Here is a 22009-nt window from a genome sequence, read left to right on the forward strand (position 1 = left end):
GTAAAGCATTCATCAACTGTGCATAAATACAGTACATATATAGTCGTTCTTCAACAGAGCTGAGTACAAACAAACTAGAAACTTACTGACAAAAACTTGGCACGTATATTTTCACACAGGTGGGCACAGGGCTGTGACGTCCCTACTTACAAAGGATCAACGTATTGCCAGTTTACACAGTGAAAGATAATATTCCACTCTATTTCATGCAAAGGATTGGCCAAATCAGCTCACCGTTTTCTACTGAATACATTTTCTCTAAAAAAGCTATTCTTCTTATAAGCAACAACAACTGCATGAAGTGTTAAACAAAACACCGAGATACAGCACTATCATTGATGATGAGCTGTCAAAGAGAAAGAGAGAGAGAGAGAGAGAGAGAGAGAGAGAGAGAGAGAGAGAGAGGAGAGAGAGAGAGAGAGAGAAGAGGAGAGAGAGAGAGAGAGAGAGAGAGAGAGAGAGAGAGAGAGAGAGAGACCCAGCTGAGTAAAGCTATAAAATGTATAATTGGGAGCCCCAATGCCAGTGATTTCCCATGCTGTTTCCAAAATCATGTCGTAAAGTACAGTCCCACTTGCCGTTCCAAAAATGGATGTTGCATCTGTGTAAGGTAGAGTATGGTAGATGATATTTCACGAAAGAAAAATGAGGGACTTTGATGGCAGGGTGATTAGTTTTCCTTATTATCTGATGTTTATTAGGCTTGGCTATTGTTAACTGAATTCAATCAGTGACACCTGATCAGAGGTACAAAAGAAACCAGAGAAAGAGAAGAGTGTCTATTAGAGATAGATGAACCACAAGAGGGCTCAGTCACAGATAAGAGGTCACACAAACACAGTAGTCTCAACAATCCAGGAGGCTTTTCTCATCAAACACATGTAATGCCAGCTGAACAAAAGGCCCGACTAATCAACTCAGAGGTAGGTTTCCTCATGTGTACGGTCTGATCCAGGCCTGCTAATAGAGTGCCAGGAATCACTGGATTAACATGACAAAGGCATTGGCTGATCCTTAAAGAAAGACCAGATAAGGAAGTAGTAATCCTCAAACAGCTCACATTAAACCAGGGTGTGTTCCTATAGAGATGTTACATGTGTGTTACTCATGTATCTGCAGCTACTGGGTTTAAATGAGGACATGTCAGCCATGTTTAACAATCTGATTTAAGCAGTAAACATACAAGCATTTTTACTAAGTTGACTCCCAAAGTCCCTCCATTTCTAATGTTTGTCTTTTAGATATACTGTTTATTTAGCAGAGATAGTGCATACTAAAGTGTCAAAAATTAAGCGCATGGGAAGTGCAATATACAAAATAAATTTAAAATATGATTATGTGTGACTTATTTTCTTTCCTACACAACTAAGATAGAGTTTCTTCTTGTCATCTTTGTTAATAAGTGTACATTTTAATGCAACATGGAAAAAATGGCAGAATGATTAGCTTTGCTTAAAGTGACAACAGGCCAAAAAAAGCAATACAGAGAAAGAGAGAGGGAGAGAAAGGGAGCAAAGGCAAAAGCAAGAGATGACAGAGAGCGTGGCAGAGGTCTGTTTTTATTGGACTGTTTCTGGAAGCAACAAATGTTCCCTTAACTTTACAGGGGGAAACTCTCCCACAAAGATTTTTACAGACTATGACACAGAGTGTGCAAAGAGAGGAGAGGAGAGGAGAGGAGAGGAGAGGAGAGGAGAGGAGAGGAGAGGAGAGGAGAGGAGAGGAGAGGAGAGGAGAGGAGAGGAGACCTCTGACCCCTGTATGTATTGGCATTTTCAGAGCCAAGAAATGGGGATTCCCATCCATAGCCCATCTCTTGTGGACTTACAAAAGCTAACACACTTTTTTGTATCTGTGTCATGTAAATTAGCAATGGTCCTGGTCATGACTCTCCAAATAATCATTTTGTTACCATGACAATGAACTTTGGCTAAGCATTTCATAGTTTAAGGCTGTCCAAGTTGTGCAGCTGGGCGGCCTTTTATGACAGCGGCTATCTTGCAGTTGGTTTATAATAATAGCAGTACCAGCTGATCAGTCAGTAGATCACAACCGCCATAAACACGTTCCCCTTTAGGAGAATTCGGAACAATTTTCAATGAAAGATAGATCGTAAGAGGTCTTCCAAAAAATTTCCCATGACACATCATCAGTTTTGTGGTCTACCAGCAAAAGCTCCTTTTCTCTTTATCTCTACCATGAAAAAGAGACAGAGTTGGGCTAAGGGTATCACCTGCATGACTCCACCTGTGCACATTTCCCTACCTCTTTTTTCAAAAGGTCAGAGGGCAAGTGTGTTTCTCCCCCGTTTTTCCCCCTCCACTTGCCAGCTCGTCCCTCATTCCACCAATGGCGACTTCCCCAGGGGACAGGTGTGTCACTCTCCCCCACAATTCCTCTCCATCAACCCCTCCCTGGCGCCAAAGGGACAGGTGTGGGTATACTGGCCTTGCAGTGACCTCCTTACCTGAGGGGGAAGTCCAGGGGTTCCTATTCCTTTCCATTCCTCCCCCATTCTTATTCTTTACTCCATCTATACTCCTGCCTCCACCTGTTTCTTTGGGGGAGTTGATTTTCAGGGGTAACAAGGGGGTACAATTGGGTTAAAAGAATCAAGAATGGCAAAGACGGAGGCACAAATGCAAAGGAGTATGAGAGTGGAATAACAGTCGAGAGGGAGAGACAGACATGGTGATACGCCACAGCCCACCAGTTTTCTTTGTTCTTCCCCTCCAGCAACTGACAGACAGGACAATAGCACCTGCACTGCTCCTTCTCTCTCTTTCTCTGTCGCCCCTCCCCTCCTTTTCTCTGCATTCTCCTCACTCTCGCTCTCTGGCTCCATCATATCTATACTGCTCCCTTGCACACATTTGGAAGTTTTAATAAAGCCAAAAAACCCTCACAATCATGAGTTTTAGTAATTATGTGCTTGGATGACTCTCAGCCCAAGTTTCAACTCTTATCTGTATGCCTTGAGCAAACACAGGCCAAAATGTGAATAATGCAATAAATAATGCAGCATGTGAGCACTGTGACTGCAGAGGAAAGATACATTCTGAAAAAGAAAAAGAAGCTGTTCTCCATCACACTGGCTTCACATGTGCGCCTGTGTGTGAAGCTCTTTCATTCATTCCCTGGACTCTTCCCACTCTCTTCCCACCCAAATACCCTCAGATCCAGCTGCTCTTTCTTAAGGCTACTGCATGCTTGAGAAAAAGTGCTCTTTGAGTTATCAGAAGACTCTGCTTTGGTCACAGTGGAGGTGCGGGGAGAGAAAATGAGGCTCACAAACAAACTCTCCTGTCTGAAACATAAAGCAAGGTTTCATTTTTGTACAAAGGGAAGAGGTATAATTATCCTTTCTTTATCCTTCACTCAGCTACTTCTTAGCCCTGGAAAACTTAATTGTTACACGCATGTATTCTAGTTCTCTCACTTGAAATTAGGTCTGTCAGTCGGGGTGCTGGTTTGGCTAAGCGGTTACAGTGTGCCTCATGTACAGAGGCTACAGTATCTGTTGCAGTAGCAGTCGCTCGTCAAACTCTCAGCCTCAACCTTTTGCTGCATGTCTCCCCCGCTCTCTACTTCCCAATGGTCCTATCTAATAATGGGAAAATTCCCCAATATATATGGAAAAAATAGGTCAGACTGGAATAATACTCACTGACTGATTGCTTGTTTTGCCTGACCAGCCAAAATCTTGGTGTTATTTTTATAATAGAAAGCAGTGGCAGCTGGTGCATTCTTTAAACCAGCTCCTGGGAACACACCAAATGTAATTTATCCCTCCACGTTGGAGTGCAGTTCAATAACGACGTCCAGCTGATCAGGTCCAAGCTCTTTAATTTTCGGTTTCTTTTTCAAAGATCTCCTCTCAATCTGCATTATTTCAGCGACTTCACTGAGTTTTCTTTCTTCATTTTGTTAATAGCTCTCCTCTGTGACTCCAGCCTCAAACTTTTTCACCAGGTTCAACACTTCCCTCCCATGTGATGCAACGGGTTCCACCACAGCCCTGTATGCCTCGCTCTTCATTCATCAATTAAAGCACATACTCCTTTTGCTCTCCTTGTGGAGAGTGGTCGAGCTGAGCCTTTCGTAAAAGCTGCCAGTGATGGAAAGTATGAAAAGGAAAGCAGGAAAGTCCTCACACCTGAAGTTCTCATAACTTCACATGTATGCCTGTATTGCTTCAGTATTTTCCTTGTATTTTTTTTGGGGGGGGGGGGGGGGGGGGGGGGGGTCATTACTTTATTCGGAGGATAAGACAGCAGATAGGAAACAGGAAGAGGGTGTGGGGGTTAACATGCAGCAAGGGCCACTGGACTATTCAAAGACCATAGATTCTGTGCATGCATCTTCATTGCAGATCTGGTTAAGATATGGGTCTGTCTGTGTCTTCACGTGTTGTCACTAAATAGGAAACTTTTGCTCACTTGCATATATTTGCACAGGGAAACTAAACAGCAGCAAAGCCCAGTACATCAAGAAGCAGAGAGGAATCCGCATATTCCTGAAAAACTGCCAGAGAATTCTCTAAATCTGAATGTTTTGACAGTGCATTGTACAAACTACTTAGTCTCAAATATTCAAAAGCGCTTTCTTCTCTCTGTAATTGTTTTCCTCTATCCTCCCCCTTTGTTTTTTCTTGATTTCTCCTGAACTCTTCACCCCATGGTTGCACTTCTGACTCGGTCTCTGCTTTGCTTCCCCACGCAGTGCACACAAAGACTCATTCACACACTCGTACACCTGCCCTGTATTCAAACACACACACACTTGCATATTAGTGTGTGGAGGAAAACCATTCTCTGCTGGCTTAACCGAGGTCAGTCAGACCTTAAGGCATGCTACAGTCATTTGAATTCATTATTTAGAGTAGTACATTTATCAAAATACTGCATGTTATAAAACTAGATTTACTGTGGAGCACGCTGGAAAGAAACCGCTTTAACTACTGAACAGGGAATAGTGTGTAGGGCTGGAAAGCAAGGTATGGAAGGGCCCCTTTCCACACTAACACTCCTGAGACCTATCCATTGTCCAGCCAACATCCTCTTTGTGTGTGTCTGTGTGTAACAGGATGTCCCTGACATCTCTGAAAAGCAACTTTTTCCTCCCTCCACACTCTGCACACCCATTCCTGTGCATTGTTTCCTCCTACAGAGATCAGAGAGACAGAGAAGAAGTTTATGTGTGCGTGTGAGCCCGAGAAGGAAACAAAGCAAGGTAGTAAAAAGGTGTGAATAATATAAAGTGAAAGAGAAAGAGTGCACATGGGAGATATCGCTGGACAACAAAATGTGAGATTTTCTAAGACAAGGACTCAGACGGGCAGACAGAAAAGGGGGGAGAGGGCCAGAAATGACAAAGGGACTGAAAGGAGGAGAGGAGGATGGAGGGATAATGGATGATAATGTGAGAAACAGGAGAAGAGCCAGTGAAAGAGATTATCTGATCTGAAAGCTCTCTACACAAAGCAACTACATAGTGGACAACACACACAGAAACACACAAGGCAAAAGGAGGAAAAAAAAAACTCACTCTGACAGGAACAGGCTTTCTGCCCTTTTCTTTCCCTTTGTCCTCCAACACTTAGCCTTACTTTACTGGTGTTGCTAAATTACAGCCCGCAGGATTGAGCAGCTGAGAGGCCAATTCCTTGTCAGCACATTGTCAAGAACACGAGAACACATACATTAACCTCATTTTCATGACCGAACTACTCGCCTGAATTTTAGAGCTGACTTGTTATGGGGACTGTCTTTGGCTTTAAAGTCTCACACAAAGTAATGGCAGTAGCACAGCTTCGGATACTGGGACAATAAGGATGCTGCACATTTTTCCACAATCCTGCTTATTTACCTGACATATTTCAAATAAACACAAAACTTTTGCTCTAATGAAAACAATAAGTGCCCGGTAAAGAAACCCATCCAATTATGCCCTCATCCCAATATTTATACTCCACTGATAAGTTGCAGAACCTACTACATGGCCCCTAACAGCCCCCATGACACTCAAGCATGAGGACAGATGGGGATAAATGGACTGTGAGAGCCAGATCATTATTGGTTTTCTCGAGTGGGCCTCCCAAGACCAAAGTTCCATCAAGTTAGGAACATCACCTCAGTGAGGCTCAACAGTTCTCTCTGATGTTTCAGAACCTGCCCCTTCCATGCCGGCTCTCAACTTCCACAATACTCTCACCTCCAAAATAGAAAAGAAGACACAAAGAGTCTGTCGTCTGTCGTTCTCGATCATAACTAAAATAAATAAACAAGTCCCTGACTGTGGAGCCTTATTTAATTTCAATAAATAGTGCTTCTGTCATGATTTTCAAGCTGATAGTGAGACAGAGCCATTGTAGACTACAGTATATTTATTTTAGAAGATACAGGCTAAAATAAACAGCCTATTTTGAGCTTGTATTACAAATAATAGACAACAAAACAGAAGATGGTTTCATTTACAACACACACATAAAAACAGTAAATGGGGGATTAAAAGCCATTCTCAAATTATATCAAGTTCACATTTAGAGATATAAAACCTTCCAAGTGTTCTCATATCACCAGATTGTCACAGCAGCTGAAGGCTGCCTCATCCCGAGTAGACGTTCTGCCTCATAACCTATAAAAACCTTAATGTTATCACTAAGTTTTTCACCATTACATGGCAGCATTTAACCACACAAAGAACACACTGTTCTCTTTTAGTCCGTGTTCAGTAGATGGTAGTTTTTACACAACAGATTCATGTGACATCATGGAGTCATGTCATGTAGTCTTGCTGTGTTGTTGGGCCAGAACAGACGGAGTAAAAGTAACATCTCAAAAATGTAATACTGTATACCAGCAACCACGTCCCATCGACAAAAAGAAGAAAAATGTGGTTATGCACAATAAAACGGCAGGACTGGAGGGAGGCTATCATTAAAATGCACACTTGTTATTACACGTATACCAATGTATGGATGGATGACATTATGTATATTGAGGGTTATCATTACAATCAGAAATTGAAGAATATTGGATTTCTCTGTAATGTTAACCTATTTTAGAACATGAGGTAACATTAGCTTTGTTAGCCAAACAAAATAGAGGAAACCGTCCACAGGTATATAGACATCTAAGTCGAATTATATCAAGTTTCACTGATTAAGGCTCATAGTCTGAAAAGTTTGCAGGGTTGTTGACGGGCCAGAGTACATTACTGAAAATAAGAAAGTCAATTTAGTCAGTGGGTATACAACGGTTATATTTCTTTCAAATCTCAATCCATGTTCACCATTATCCAATAACCTGTGCCTAAAAACTCACTTTAAGCTCAGTGTTATCCTCATTGTAAGAGAGATTTCTCTGTTAAAAACAGGGGGTGTCAGAGTGTCAGTCAAACATCCATGTCTTGTGTAAATGGCTTACTTTGGGGAAGTCGTATTTATTGTAGGAAGAGTGCAGTGTTAAAGGAGCAAACAAAAAAGAAAGCCAACCTTGCATAAGATCCTCCTTTTCATGAAGCCGAAGCTGGGGAGGCAGTGACATCAAAAAGCTCTGCTCTGTCTGGTTCTGTGGGATTTCGGGTTCTTGCCAACTATTTGTCTGCCTGAGTGTGCTTTGATTGACTGTGTATACATACTTCAGTCCAGTGTGGTAAGCTACAAATGTGTCATGATTTTGAATGGCTGCATTTAGAGGACTTATGAAGATCACAGCTCTACAAAGTGACAGCCAAGATAGTAGCACCAGGAATCCAAAGAACAGCCATGGAATAGCCTTCAAACAGGAACAAGTCATTATCAGGTCGACGATTAGAAACAGAGTTAAAATCCTTTCTCTCTCCTACAAAGCTCTTAATCCTCAGACACCATCATATTTTAAAGAGGTCATTGTACCTATTACCACTCTGGAGCAATGCGCTCCCAGACTATAGACGTGCAAGTCTCTAAGAGTAGTATGGGGAGCAGAGCCTTCAGACTCCTCTCCGGTGAAATCCTGTGTGGGTCCAAGACATAGAAACTCTCTCTACTTTTAAGAACAGGTTTTAAAATGTCTCTTTTGAAAATATTTAAAATGGTGACTCCAAGCTTGTCTCAGACTTGCCCTTAGGATGCTTCTATAGGCCTAGACTGTAGGGCACCTGCTACTATAGGTTTTTATCACTAGTGTTTCTGTTACCGTCTGTACCTCTGTCTGTCCTTTGTCTGTTTGTTTCCCTGTCTGCCTCTACGATTCACAAAGACTCTATCCAACTCTTAGGCAAAGATGACTGCTTATCAACCGAGTCTGGTTCTGCTCAAAGTTTTTGCTCATTTAAGGTATGTTTAAGGTAAGTGCCAGCTCATAGCTCAATTATGTTGGCTGTATGTATAATATACGAAGAGTAGAGTCCAGACCTGCTTCAGATGTCATGAGATAACTTTTATTGTGATTATAAAAATAGATGTTTGATGGATTGACAATAAGTGTTGGTTTGACATTGCTGACTTTATTGGGTACACATTTACATCCCCATATCACCAGGGGATTATAGTCCCATACGCAACACTGAGTAAATGCATTGAACAAATCAATGACTGGACGAGCCAGAACTTTCTTCAGTTAAACAAAGAAAAAACTGAAATGATTGTTTTTGGAGCCAAGGAAGAAAGGTTAAAGGTTACTGCTCAGCTCCAATCCTGCAACTATGAAATGTTCAAACCAAGCCAGAAACCTGGTGTAGTCATAGACTCAGACCTTAATTTCAGCAGCCACATTAAGACAATTACAAAGTCCGCCTACTATCACCTTAAGAATATATCAAGGATTAAAGGATTTATGTCTCAGCAGGATGCAGAAAAACTGGTCCATGCATTTATCTTTAGCAGACTAGACTACTGTAACGGGGGTCTTTACAGGGACTCCCTAAAAGTCCATCAGACGACTGCAGCCTATCAGAATGCTGCTGCTCGAGTCCTGACAATGGCTTATAAAGCACTGAATGGTTTAGGCCTAAAATACATTGCTGATCTGCTACTACTTTATGAACCACCTCGACCTCTGAGGTCATCAGGTACTGGTCTGCTTTCAGTCCCAAGAGTCAGAACGACACATGGTGAAGCAGCATTAGTCATTATGCACCACATATCTGGAACACACTCCCTGAAAGCTGCAGGTCTGCTCCAACTCTCACCTCTTTTAATCCAAGATTAGACGTTTTTATTTGCCACTGCCTTCCTATCTTAGCTCATTTTAACCAACTTAAATTAAAATTTCAATGTAATTTTTATTTTTTTTCTAATTTTCCTTTTCTTTTCTGTTTAATTATATTCTCATTTTAATTGTGTTCTTTTATGCCTGTCTGAATTTATCCAATGCTTTTAATGTTTAATGTAAAGCACATTGAGTTGCCCTCGTGTATGAAATGCGCTATACAATAAAGCTGCCTTGCCTTGCCTGCCTTGCCTTGCCTTGCCTTGCCTTGCCTTGCCTTGCCTTGCCTTGCCTTGCCTTGCCTTGCCTTGCCTTGCCTTGCCTTGCCTTGCCTTGCCTTGCCTTGCCTTGCTAAAATCTGAGAGGAAAGCTAAACCGTCTAGGAACATGCCTCAGAGGCAGAGAGGGCAGAGGTTGGCTAAAAGAGGGACATACCAGCATAATTTGTCCATGAGAACTTTTCCATGTGTGCTACAGAGAGCAATTGACTGTTTGAGCTGTTATACATTTTTTGGGGCGGAGTAATGAATGCAGACTTATGTAGGCTATATGTGTATGTATATCAGTGTAAGGGTGTGTGTGTGTGTGTGTGTGTGTGTGTGTGTGTGTGTGTGTGTGTGTGCGTGTGTGCGTGCATGCGTGTGTGTGTGTGTGTGTGCGTGCGTGTGTGTGTGTGCCTGTGTGCATGAGTGAGTGCATGCCTGTATAAGCTTAATCCATAGACAATGAGCGATGTGTATGATATTTCTTGGGTTTTAGCCTTGATGACAGCAGTGCTTTTCCATTAAACTACCAAGCCTCTTTGTCTCTCTTCTTTCCTCCATCCTTTCTCCTCCATCTTTCTTTACTGCCTCTCTCTTTCCCTTCACTTGTCTTTCTCTCCATCCTCCTCTGCTGTCTTGCAGCCATCAATCTCACCTCTCAATCTTTCTCACCATATTTTTTTGACCTTGGTCCCTTAACATCTCCTCACATTGAGACATCATACCCATCTTATTTTACTCTGCTCCTGCCCCCTCCCAACCACACTCCTTGGGCTCTTGCTGTACATTTTCAGGTCTTGTATGTGCTGACAGCCCCAATGAGGTGGTCTACTGGCAGACATCCTGAAAAATGTACCACTGCAATTACTTCAACTTCCATGTAGACGGAGAGCATCATAGAAAAAACATCAGATTCCACAATTGGGAAACATGTATTTAGAGTTTCAACACTTTGCACTTGGGTGGACCAAACTTCCAGCACAGACAGCGTCAAAGAGAATACCTGTCAGTCTGAAAGTATCTGCTGTCTAGAAATGCAGACATACCCCTTAACATATCCAAACAAAAGGAAAAACTTTCTTCCTGCATTTCTGCTTGTTATAAAACACATAATTGGTGGGCACACCCAAAATTGCCTACATCCCATTTTAAAAGCAAACACAGCTGAAAAATGTGAGAAAAAAGACTTCCATTAGAGATTGTATGCTTGAGCACCATTACTTTATCTGTACTTGCCTGTGCGTGCAACTATGTGTGTTGTATATCATGGCATAGTGTCAAGCCATTCAGCAACTGCGTCTTCGGAAGGGATCTTAGTGTCATTTGTCAATAAAACAAAGGAAAAAGGTCTCATCCCAAAGGAAATGTATGTGGATGTGTCGTGAGCATGTTATGTCTGTGTTGTGAGAGTGCATGTGTGTGAAACAGAGACAGAGGATATCATATGCAGCCTTTCAGGAAGAGCTATTGTCCACATGAAGTTTTTATATTGCCAACCATGCCAGAAAAGAGGATAGCTGGGGACATCCAAACGGAAGAAGTGCGTGTGTGTGTGTGTGTGTGTGGTGTGTGTGTGTGTGTGTGTGTGTGTGTGTGTGCGTTATAAATGAGAAGAGCTGAGTATGAAAATTAGTGAGAGTCCACACGCAGTAGGCAGTCACCAGTAGCTATCAAGCCACACAATCATTTAAAATACTGACTATTTTGCAGCAGATTTAAATATTGCATTTAACAAGCTCTAAGAATTCTATATGCTGATGAGGTTGGAGTGTACATCTACAATCATGTTTTGAATTTAAGTTAGCACTAAAATTAGTATCACTGTTATAGCAAGCTATCGTGGCAATGTTTGCCCTTGGAGTTACCATTGTCGAAAGCTGCAAGATTTAATCTTGAAACAATATATGATGCAGGACTGAAAACTTTGAAATTTTTCCAAGCTGCTTTGACTATACTAGTAGTAGTAGTGAGATTTCTATGCTCACCAATTCCCAGTTCCATTACATTATCTGTTTGTTGTGTACAGGAAATCAAGGCAACCAAATCCAAGTGTATGATGTGGTGCTGAGCAGCAGTTAATCATACTGGAGTTATTGCAAACAAGAAAGCAAGTAGATATCAGGGGAGATGGATTGTGTAGAAGGCTGCTGAATCAGTGTAGGTGGAGGATGGGGGAATACCGCAACACTACCGGAAATATTGCAGGAAATATGATGGTACCCGGTCAATTATCTAAGGTCTCGTGGTCTGTGCTGTTTTGACACATCGTTAAATTTTGAGGAGGTGCACATCAGATTACTAAAGAAGGCTCTGCACAAGTATAGAGCTATGCAAATCTACAGTGTATGCTTTACAAGTAGAAGTATAAATCAGTCCTTAGTCTATTATTGATGGTATTTTCTTGTCGAGCTGGCCAGTAACAGTAGTAGCTAACTTGCCCTGTGAGTAGTCATCATGCCACCAAGCTGCTTGAATCACATACAGTAGTTCCTGAAGTAACTCTCTCAGTTGACCCAACCTTTACATCTACAATTAAGTGTTAAATGTTAAACAAATACATTCTTAACTTTGTAGCCAACCAAGACCTTACTTCTGAAGCCATAATCCTGTACTTGACACTTGTAATTGCTACATGTCAAAGGCAGAGTGATGTGATAGATTCAAACAACAGTAAAAGAGGTCTGTAAATAATTTTCTGCAGAGCTTTTAAATTAAAACACTTGCTTTCATCCACAGTGACAGTGAGCCCATGGAGCACAGAAAACATCTTTAGAGCTCTGAGGTATGCAAACGCTCCTCATCCATGACAAAAAAGTTCAGAGCAGCCGTGAGCCGTTTTAATTGCCTGAGGCACCTCCGTCGATGCTCGAAACCTTTATACCGCCATATCCACCATTTCAATCAGCACTCGTATTCACTCTTTTCTTTTTCCTTTCCCTCGTTCACACTGTGCCTCTCTTTTTCTCTAACTCCCCCCTCTTCTTTCTGTGCTGCCTCCCACTCTCTTAACTAGCTCTCTAATTCTTTTGGCTTTTGGGCCTTTATTCCATTCAGCCTCTCCTGTGAAACCAGCTAAACTAATTCATCTCCAGACAAATTGCCAATCAGCTGCGGACAAAGAGAAGAGGAGAAAAGAGACTGGTCCTCAATAGAGCCAATCGCTGTTTTACTAAACGTTCCTTCAGAGGAGGAGGGGAGGAGGACCAGAGGGGGAGGCAAAAAGGGGAGAGTGCGTTTAAATGTGTGTTGTCTGTGTGCCATGTGGGGTGTATATAATTTTAGTTTGTGGGGGTATTTGTGTGTGTCAGTGGGGGTTGTATGTGTGTGTGTTCATTAAGACGGTGTGTGTCCTTTGTCACCCCCTCCTGCCGGGGTTCAGCACTTTCTGTATACTGAGGTTAACGACCTTGCCGTCCAATCACATTCTCCTGTCAGGGCCCCGTCGCCAACAGCAACAGGTGGTCTGGCCATGGTATCCTACAGAGCGGAAAAGTAGGGGGAGAAAGAGATGGGAGGATGAGGGATGGAGAGAGAGTGAAAGGAGTAGACTGGATCACGAGAGCGTAGTTTCTCCAAAATACTCTTAAATCACTTTTATCCCCTCGGTTGTCCTCTAGGTTCTTAGACCTGACCACAGACCAGGATAACATCTTTGTTAGGATCATTAGGTAAATGCTGTCTCAGGACTAATGTTGACCCACCTGTAGCCGACACACAGCAACATTTCAGCCTTTACAAATATGAAAACAGAGATATACGACTTTATTAGTGTTATGGTGCTGTCACTTTCAATACCTTGTAATAAATCACATTTGAGAACTGCCATAGAGTCACAATTTAGTACATTGATCCTGCTTGAAATGCCAACACAGGACTGAAAGAGAAAACAGTAAGCTTTGACCTGAAACCATTCTGAATCCAGATTGTTCTAATTCAGCATCCCTAAACCCTTCAAACCTGGAACACATTCATCCTCTGGTGCCAGAGTACAGTCAAGTACCTGACACTCCCCACTATGCAGCCATAATCAGCCTGACTCAGAGGGCTACCTGTGGAGCAACTAGCCCAATTATAATCATGTTGAGCTGTCATATGACTCAGTGACTCCATATCTTGTCCAGTAATACTGCAGGACAAATTCATTAGTATATCCTGAAAGTGGGCATTTACTTTTTTTAATTTTTCAAGCTGCTACAACTAAAAGTAGCTGCATATTTCTCAGAGATATATGTGAATGATTGCAGGCTGCTGATGTGATAAAGTAATATCACATGAGACATCACATGCTGTAATGAGTATCAGCTGACTGTAATTTTGATAAAGGGGAAACCTCAGCTGTGCTGTTATTGCGTTACAACAGCATTATATCAAAATAGATATATTACTTAAACATAGTAAGAAATAACACAATATTATGGGGTTTTCTGTTTATGTTTTTTCAAATCAGCTGACTTAACTTGTTCTGCAACTGGCTGGAAAAATATATTTACTTTGTTTTTTGGTCATTTATCAATATCTGCAACTGACTTCAGATCAGCTACTTAGTATTATGTACATCTACCTGTATGTTTCCATGGATGGAAGAACAGCTATACCGAGTGAAGCCTGAACTTTCAGACGTTCTTACCAGAGTAGCAGAGTAGAGCAGGAACAGTGAGAGAAAATGTTTGAACAATGAACTTCCCATAACAAGATAGTCCACTTCAAATCACTCAAGACACCCTCTGCTTTGACGTCAGTCCTGTGGTTCCACCATCCAGATCGCTTCTGCACATGCCTTGATTCTACCAGCACAATATGTCAGCACTCATCCAATCCGTATTTTGGCTTCACAACTCACAATGGGAGGAGATGGAGACATGTTGTCCAGACTGATATACAGTCCGTGCTTTGATACCTTTGAAACATTAGTATTGCAATATTTTACTCATCAGGTGGATACACACTCTTATGCATTAGCCATATGGCTCACTTAGGTGTAGAAAACTGTTTATAGAAGACTGTATGTGCATGACAGAGTCTTTAAACAGGGAAAGTATCACTGTGACAGCATTCAGTCCGGATGAAAGAGATCTTTACTTCCAGCTGTAGCACTGTAAACAAAACATGTCGGACAGAAACCACACAATGTAAACCAAAGCTGACCAGAAAAAAGCCTGCAGTGTCACATGTCACAGTGGAAACCTCTGCCAGTTCAACTTCAAACATACGTGATGGGTGAGCTGCTCACCAGCTGCATGCCAAAGTGGGTTTGACAGAAACCAGAACGCTACAAATCAACTGATCTTTTTTGCTTTAACTGGGATTTCTCATAAACCTGGCTCCTTGGGTGTATGTAAACACAGCGGATGTTGCTCAGGAACAACATGTGAGGAAGGATGGATGAAAGGATGTGTGACAGGAAAAGAAAGGGTGGAGCTGTGATAAGTTAATAGCTCCAGTCAGTTAATGATCAGAGTGATCTCTCTGTTTTTCTTGTCCTCCCTCAATCTGTCGTTCTTTTTGGCAACTAATTAAGCAGCTAACAGGCTCATAAAAAGAAGAAGGGAAGGAGAAAAAAGGGAGGAGAAAGGCAGCATTAGTCTAGGCTGAGTGCCCCTGTCTCAATGTAATGAGACATAGACTGAGAGTGAGTGAGACTCAGTTTCAGCATCTGATTGATCATTAACTCCCTTAACCAGACACTGCAATAAAACCTATCCCTGTCCTCTCTTGTTTCTGTACTTATCACAATCATTGAGCTGGGTCTTATCTGTCCTCCTCTAACGTCTGTTTGTTTTGCCTGGGATGATGCTATGTGTGTCCTCTTTAACGTTGTACCCTAAGGTAGGAGATATCAGCTTCTGGTTTCTGTTCACACACATAAAAACACAAAGGCACACATACACCACCCTGCTCTCTTCATACAGGCACAACTAGGCTATGTGTAGAAGCAGGGTACGGTATCACATTCATATCAGCTTTGTATCTAATACAACAGACTATCCAAGGGGAGGAGGTGTGGTCCTCTACATGGCTGTACATTATAACACACACAGCATAGCACAGTTCACTCACAGACCATATGACACACACAAGACTGATTTAACCATCTGTCTAACAAAAAAAATGTAACTATACTGGCCAAATCAGAAGGAAGTGGGGGCGGAAATGGAAAGAACAGGAAAAAAGGGCACAGGCAGAAGGAGAGTGAGTGAGATATAGAGGAAGGCAGGGGGATTTGGGTCTGTTTCCCAAATGTGATTAAATGTAGGAAACCAGGCAGACTGAATGTGAACCCCAGAGTTCCTGCTCTCACCATTAACCCCCTCCTGACTTTGCGCATGTGTGTGCAAGTGGGGGAGGGATTGTCTGTGGTACGGTGGCACTCTCAGAGGACTGATATAATGCCCCTTTCCTCTCAACCCTAAAGTGTCTCTGCATCACATATAACATTTTATATGTAATAAGCAGGATGATGTATTGTGAGCCGATTGTACCAGCAGACTGGAACCTACTCACTATGCATTATCCCATAGTTTCTTGCATGGAATAAGGAACTACATCCTACATTTCCCATAATACATTCTTAGAAATCATCTTGCCTCATTTTAAAGCTCACACTCCTTAAACCACAAACATCAAGTTTGAGAAAAAAGGCTTTTTTTTATTTTCATGACATCATCAGGGCTATTTTGTCAAATTCCCTAGTGCCATAATCAACATCATACAACTGTTTTAAGTAGTCTAGGTCTCCATGATTGACCTTTTGGCTGGGAGAAATGAAAAAACAGAGTACAACAAACAGCTTGTTTCAGATTGGTCAAACCCCCATAACAACGGTAATATATTCCCAATAGCAAAGCAAAGCCAGAGGCAACCAGATCACACACGTCATATCAAATTTAAGCTACGTCAAGAACTTTCTATTGGTATCAAATTTGTAGACGTGGCAAAGATCTAGCTTTTGTAAGCATTCTAAACACAACATGGACTTGTCTTAATATTGGACCCACTCCTCAAATCCAGAGCTGGTGAATATATCCCTCAGTTGCCATTCACTAAACGTTACTTAAACCATCAGTGATAGTAATAGTAGCAACAGTGTTAAAAGTGTGACCTTTCCCTTACACATTCAAAAGTGTGTCATCAGCAAAGCTATGAGAAGAAGGAGAGTTGAATTGGAACAGAAGTCAACAACAATATTCTATAAAAAAAACTAAGTGCAAAATTATTATATCTGCAAATCTGCATCACGTCCCTAATATTAAAACCATATTGTGACTTCCACATTGTTATGATGACCTGCTCTTCACCTGCCCTCCAGCGTAGTTGTTCAGACAACTAACCCCCAGCTGTTTGTCTTCATTTTCACAGTTTCTGTTCTCCACCAAAAAAAGTTTAAAAGGAAGGAGTCATTTCGTAAGACATTTGTCTTTTGTCTTTCTGTTTTGGCAGCTCTGGCCAACATTACATCTTAGCCCTATTATAAATGTTCTCACAAAAAGACCCTGCCAAACCAGCACACATACAGCCATAACTATAATTCACAAAATGTCCAAACAAACATCCCTCATACAGAGAGGGTCAGAACCAGAATCAACAGTGAATGTGACAGGATCGACAGTGAGTGAGTTAGTGCGTGGGGGTGTTGAGCTGGTGCCAGGTTTAACGGTATGAAAGCACATAAATGGAATGTGCCCGATTAACCCCACAAATGTGCCAAAATATCTACATTTTATGTGAAACTCATAAAACGTAACCATACCACCACTGTTTAACAAGTGTCACTCAGATTCCAGCTTTTATACACAGGTAATGAAAGTTATAAATCTTCTCACTGACGTCCCCTTAGTGCACACACACTTGCACACACTCTTTCACACACTGTACTTTTGGTCCACAAAGTACAGCCATGTGATGTTTATTAACAGGTTTATGAAAGAAAATTGTGACAACAGTGAATGAGACCGAGACTAGCAGGGGGTTTTCCTAAGACTTTGTCCAATCAGGACGCCGGAAGCCAAACCCTTCCGTTTAAACACACTCACACATTCATGCACACACCCAGCAGGGGAAACAAGCAAAGCTGAAGCAGTGTGATTCTGCTAATCTTTCTTCACCACGTCCTCTGTGCCTGGCTCGGCATGACCCAATGCTCAAACACATACATTCAAACTCCCACACACATGCACAAACATCCACATAATATGAAACACACTGAGTCACACATTTCTGCAGCTTAACTTTATTAAATTGTCTGCTGTAAGGAAATCCAGAACACCAAGTAACACACAGTAAAAATAGTGATTATGTAGCTCTTTTGCAGTGTGTATTAGCTGAGCATGTGCTCATAAAAACGCACTTTTGCTAACACGTGTGTCCTTGCATGAGTTTGTGTGTGCTTGCTTGGAAGTGTGTGTGTGTTTAAGTGTGCTCGTGCATGTTGGGGGAAATGGGCTAATTTGTCTGTGTATCCTGACCATGTTCATACACGCTGCTGCCGCTGCTTTAATGAGGAACACATTTGGGCTGATATTACTTCCACATGCAGTGGAGACGGGAGGGGGCCTTTTTAGAACACAAACAGTGCTTATTCAGCACTTGGACAAACACTCACACTGGTGTTTTTCCATTTTTATTAATTGCACTACATCTATATAATTGTTGAGAAGGCAGGGGTGGTAATGGGACGATGCCTTAACAGTGTAACACATCATTACATTGTCCAAACAACTGTACAGCTCTTACATTTTCCTGTGTCAACTGTTGTCTAAAAAAATTAAAAAGCGAAGTCCCAGTTTGTTACAATAAAAATGTTCCATTAATGTGGATTGACCTCAGTTATTTAACATATAACAAAAGCATTTTGAATATGTAGAAGAGTTTAGTGCTCATTTTCCGAAGCTTTTGCTGTTACTGTGTGCTAAATGTGCCCTGTAATGTGATCCCGGACATGGCTTCATTGTACATCCTGCTTCAATCAGCTAGCTCTGGTGCTACATCTAACAAAGAACAATGTAAAGCAGTTGAGTGGTGGAGATTGTCAAATAAATAAAATAAAATTGTCAAATAAAATCTATTCCTACACAACAGTGCAGGACAAGTCTATTGCTTTGCCTTATCAACCAAGTTCCAAACCTTTTTATCAGACTACATTTTAATAACGGATTCTACTGAGCGAGCGCTACATTCAGTGAGAAACTATTTAAGGTTTAACGCCAACTTTTTTAGAATATCTCTTGTTGGTGTTGGTAAGTAAAACAACAATTTAATTCAACAAGATTTTGATCATCTAAAATGAACGATAGCTACATTCAGTAGAGCTGTTAGCTACAACACAGTGATTAGATAAAGGGAAGCTTGAGACCTTCCAATCTTGGCTTTTTATTTTGCAAGTCTGCAGCAACACTTTAACCAAGCTCCTCCATCATCATGTCTTTGCACTTTCTGATCCCATGACAGTGTAATAGTGGTGTCCTGGAGTGTGACTTCACATTGAGTTACTGCTTGCGAAAGCAAGAGAGACAGACACACGGTGGAAGCCTATCATACGTACAAATCATAAAAATGTGTAAATGCTGAGCTGCTACACGGGCATAAATATCATATCTTTAAATTGCATTAAGAAAATATCTATAGAAATTGGAGGAACTACAATAGGGCTGCCCCACACAAAAGATTATCTAAGTAGGTGTTAGCTAAAAGTGTTATGTCGAAAACCTTTTGTACTTCTATGTAATTATTTTATAAGTTACACATAGTTTATGAGTTTTAATGAGCTTTATCTGTATATGTTACAAGCTCTCCAGTATATATTATGGGTGGCCTTGGAAATTGGGTAACACTATGCAAGATTGCCAAGAAACACTGAAGCCTAAGCTACTAAAATTCAAATGTAGAGGCACAAGCTGTTTACAAACCAACTGTTAATCATTATGCTAACATCAAAAGTGGTTTTGAAATTCCTGCAAGTAGATTTAATATTTATAAATCATCTTTCCCCAGTTTCAGTCTTCTGAACCATGTTTTGGAGACTTCTGGTTTCCTTGAGAGCATTAGCATGGCTTGCAGAAGCTAACAAGCTTAAAAACTAACTCGCAAAGATGGTTGTGAATGAAGGGGTGAAGTTACAAATATATAAACATGTTTTCTTTTAACTCATTGAGCTAGTGCTTGACGCTGCCCTTTTCAGGACCCTTTGCTTGAATCTGATTTTCTTTGGAAACCCTGTGCAAGCTACTGTCACTTAACCAACCATAAAAAGCATGCACTTCACTGTCTGAGGTACAACCTTGTAGTTTTCTTGACTGACATGCAGGAGAGACTAACACCCAATGAAAACTTAGTTGATTATTGGCATTGAATTAAGTTTGTCACCTTTTAAGAGGTTGCACTGAGTTTCCCTCTACCAAACCACACCACACTGTAGTCAGACGAAAGACAAATTCTCACAAGAAACCAGGCTGTTTGGAGAAATCAAGTAAAAAAATAAACATTTGGAGAACATTTTTTCATGCACCACAGTCCTCTCGAATTTGTGTCTGTTGTGCAAGAGAGCATCCTGACAACCATTTGTTCATTATCGAGTATGTTTTTAGGCCATCCTTCATCTAATCCAATTAAATCAAGAAAATGTAATATAGGGCGAAATCTGATTATTGTGTGTTCAAACTACAAATTGGTGCTAAATGGAGCATTTGTGGTCACTTGTTGGAGGTTGCCCAGTCTTGGACATCCTTTGACAAATGATAGAGACATCTCTGTTTGACAGTCATAATGGATCTGCTCTGTTGACAAATCATGCATTGTGTAAGAGAAATGATGGAGTGAGGCACAGAGGAAGGGGAAAGTTGGAGAGGTTGTGAGGGACAGATGGGGGGGGGGGGGGGGGGGGGTTTAAAAGTGAGAAAGAAGGGAGAGGAAGACAGAAGAAACGAAGATAAACAGACTAGAAGAGATTAAAAGGAAGACTCCAGGATTTTTTGTTATCAGATGCAGGGAATCAACTGCGGGACATGTGAAATAGTGCAGACCTCCACCCTGAGCCAGTCTACTTCCCCTGAAGGTGATATGGAAACAAGGGGAGGAGAAAATGAAGAAGGGAGGAAAGGAGAGCCAAGGGGAATGTGCAAGGAAAAATATGTGGAGAGAAAAGACAGAATGAAATAAGAGATTAATCAAATGGGGGGACTTGAGAGTTTGAGGAGGAGGTGAGGAAGGGTAGCGGGTTCAGAGATCATGCAGCGAGGAGACGCAGAGATGAGGGGGGAGGAGAGAAAATGAAGGCAAGGAGGAGGGGGTCATTAAAGAGCTCTAATGACCTGCTGATTGACGAGGGGCCCAAACTCTGACCCCAAATTACTACAGAGCCTGAGAACCAGTCCTGTGTTCTGCTTATGTGTAGGTGGGCCTATAGGTGGAGGTGAAATAAAAATCATATCTGGTCACGCTCGAATGTCTGAAAGAATTTACAAAACATTCAAACAAATAACAGTCACAATTTTGTACCTTAATTTGAATCCGATGACGGCGTAATATCGGTGTCCCAGCGTGTGACTCCACATACACACACCTCAACATTCACACACAGTTCTGCCCTGCATGCTCCGCTGGCTCACAGTGATCCTGAGTCACTTCTGTGCCACCTCTGAGACATTCATATTGAAGTTAAAGCCTTTTAAATTGAATGTAATGCTAATGTAAGGCATTTGCAACTTAACACATTAAGATCGGGACTGATATTTCCCTTTAGAGGTGGTGGAGACCAAAATCAGAGCTGAAAGTTAAAAGGATAATAAACTTATATTTGGAGGACACAAACATAACTTAAAATAAATGATTACGTTTCTCTGTTTTTTGCATAAATTGCTGGCTTTTGCTTCAGCAAAAGTCAAAATGACCCCAATCAGTCATTTCTAATGCCTGTGTGCGATTGCAGGCTTCACAGCAGTTACAGACTTATCCGAATGAATGTAGACATTGCCTGCAAAGTTTGCATTGTTGTATTCTGCAAAGCTTTGAGACATACAGAGAATCATACAGTAGGTTGATATAAATCTACCTTCTTCTATCCCTGACTCATCTGAATTGAAGTTCCTCCACAAAGTGAATATTGCACATTCATAGTAGGTTCTCTCTTTTCTTTCACACACACTCACACAAAAACATCCAGACAGTAAGTTACAGAAGCAGCCAAACATTTGTAGCCAAATGAAGACCAGATGATGCAGCCATGAGATACTGCTAAAACACATGTTCACACACACACACACACACACACACATACACACAAGTACTTAAGAGTTCTTAAGCCCTTGCCCATGCTTTATCCAAAGCTGTAACCATAGCTCTATTTTGTTTGATTTTCTATAAACCCTGTCCTTTTCTCGTGCACACACACACACACACACACACACACACACACACACACACACACACACACACACACACACACACAGACACACACACACACACACACACACACACACACACACAGTCACACAGCAGGAGCAGCAGCCTGCTCCTTCATTACGGGCCTATAAACTGCACAAATCTGTTTCGTCCTGGGTA

The sequence above is a fragment of the Notolabrus celidotus genome, chromosome 14 (genome assembly GCF_009762535.1).
Source record: "Notolabrus celidotus isolate fNotCel1 chromosome 14, fNotCel1.pri, whole genome shotgun sequence".
NCBI lineage: Eukaryota > Metazoa > Chordata > Actinopteri > Labriformes > Labridae > Notolabrus > Notolabrus celidotus.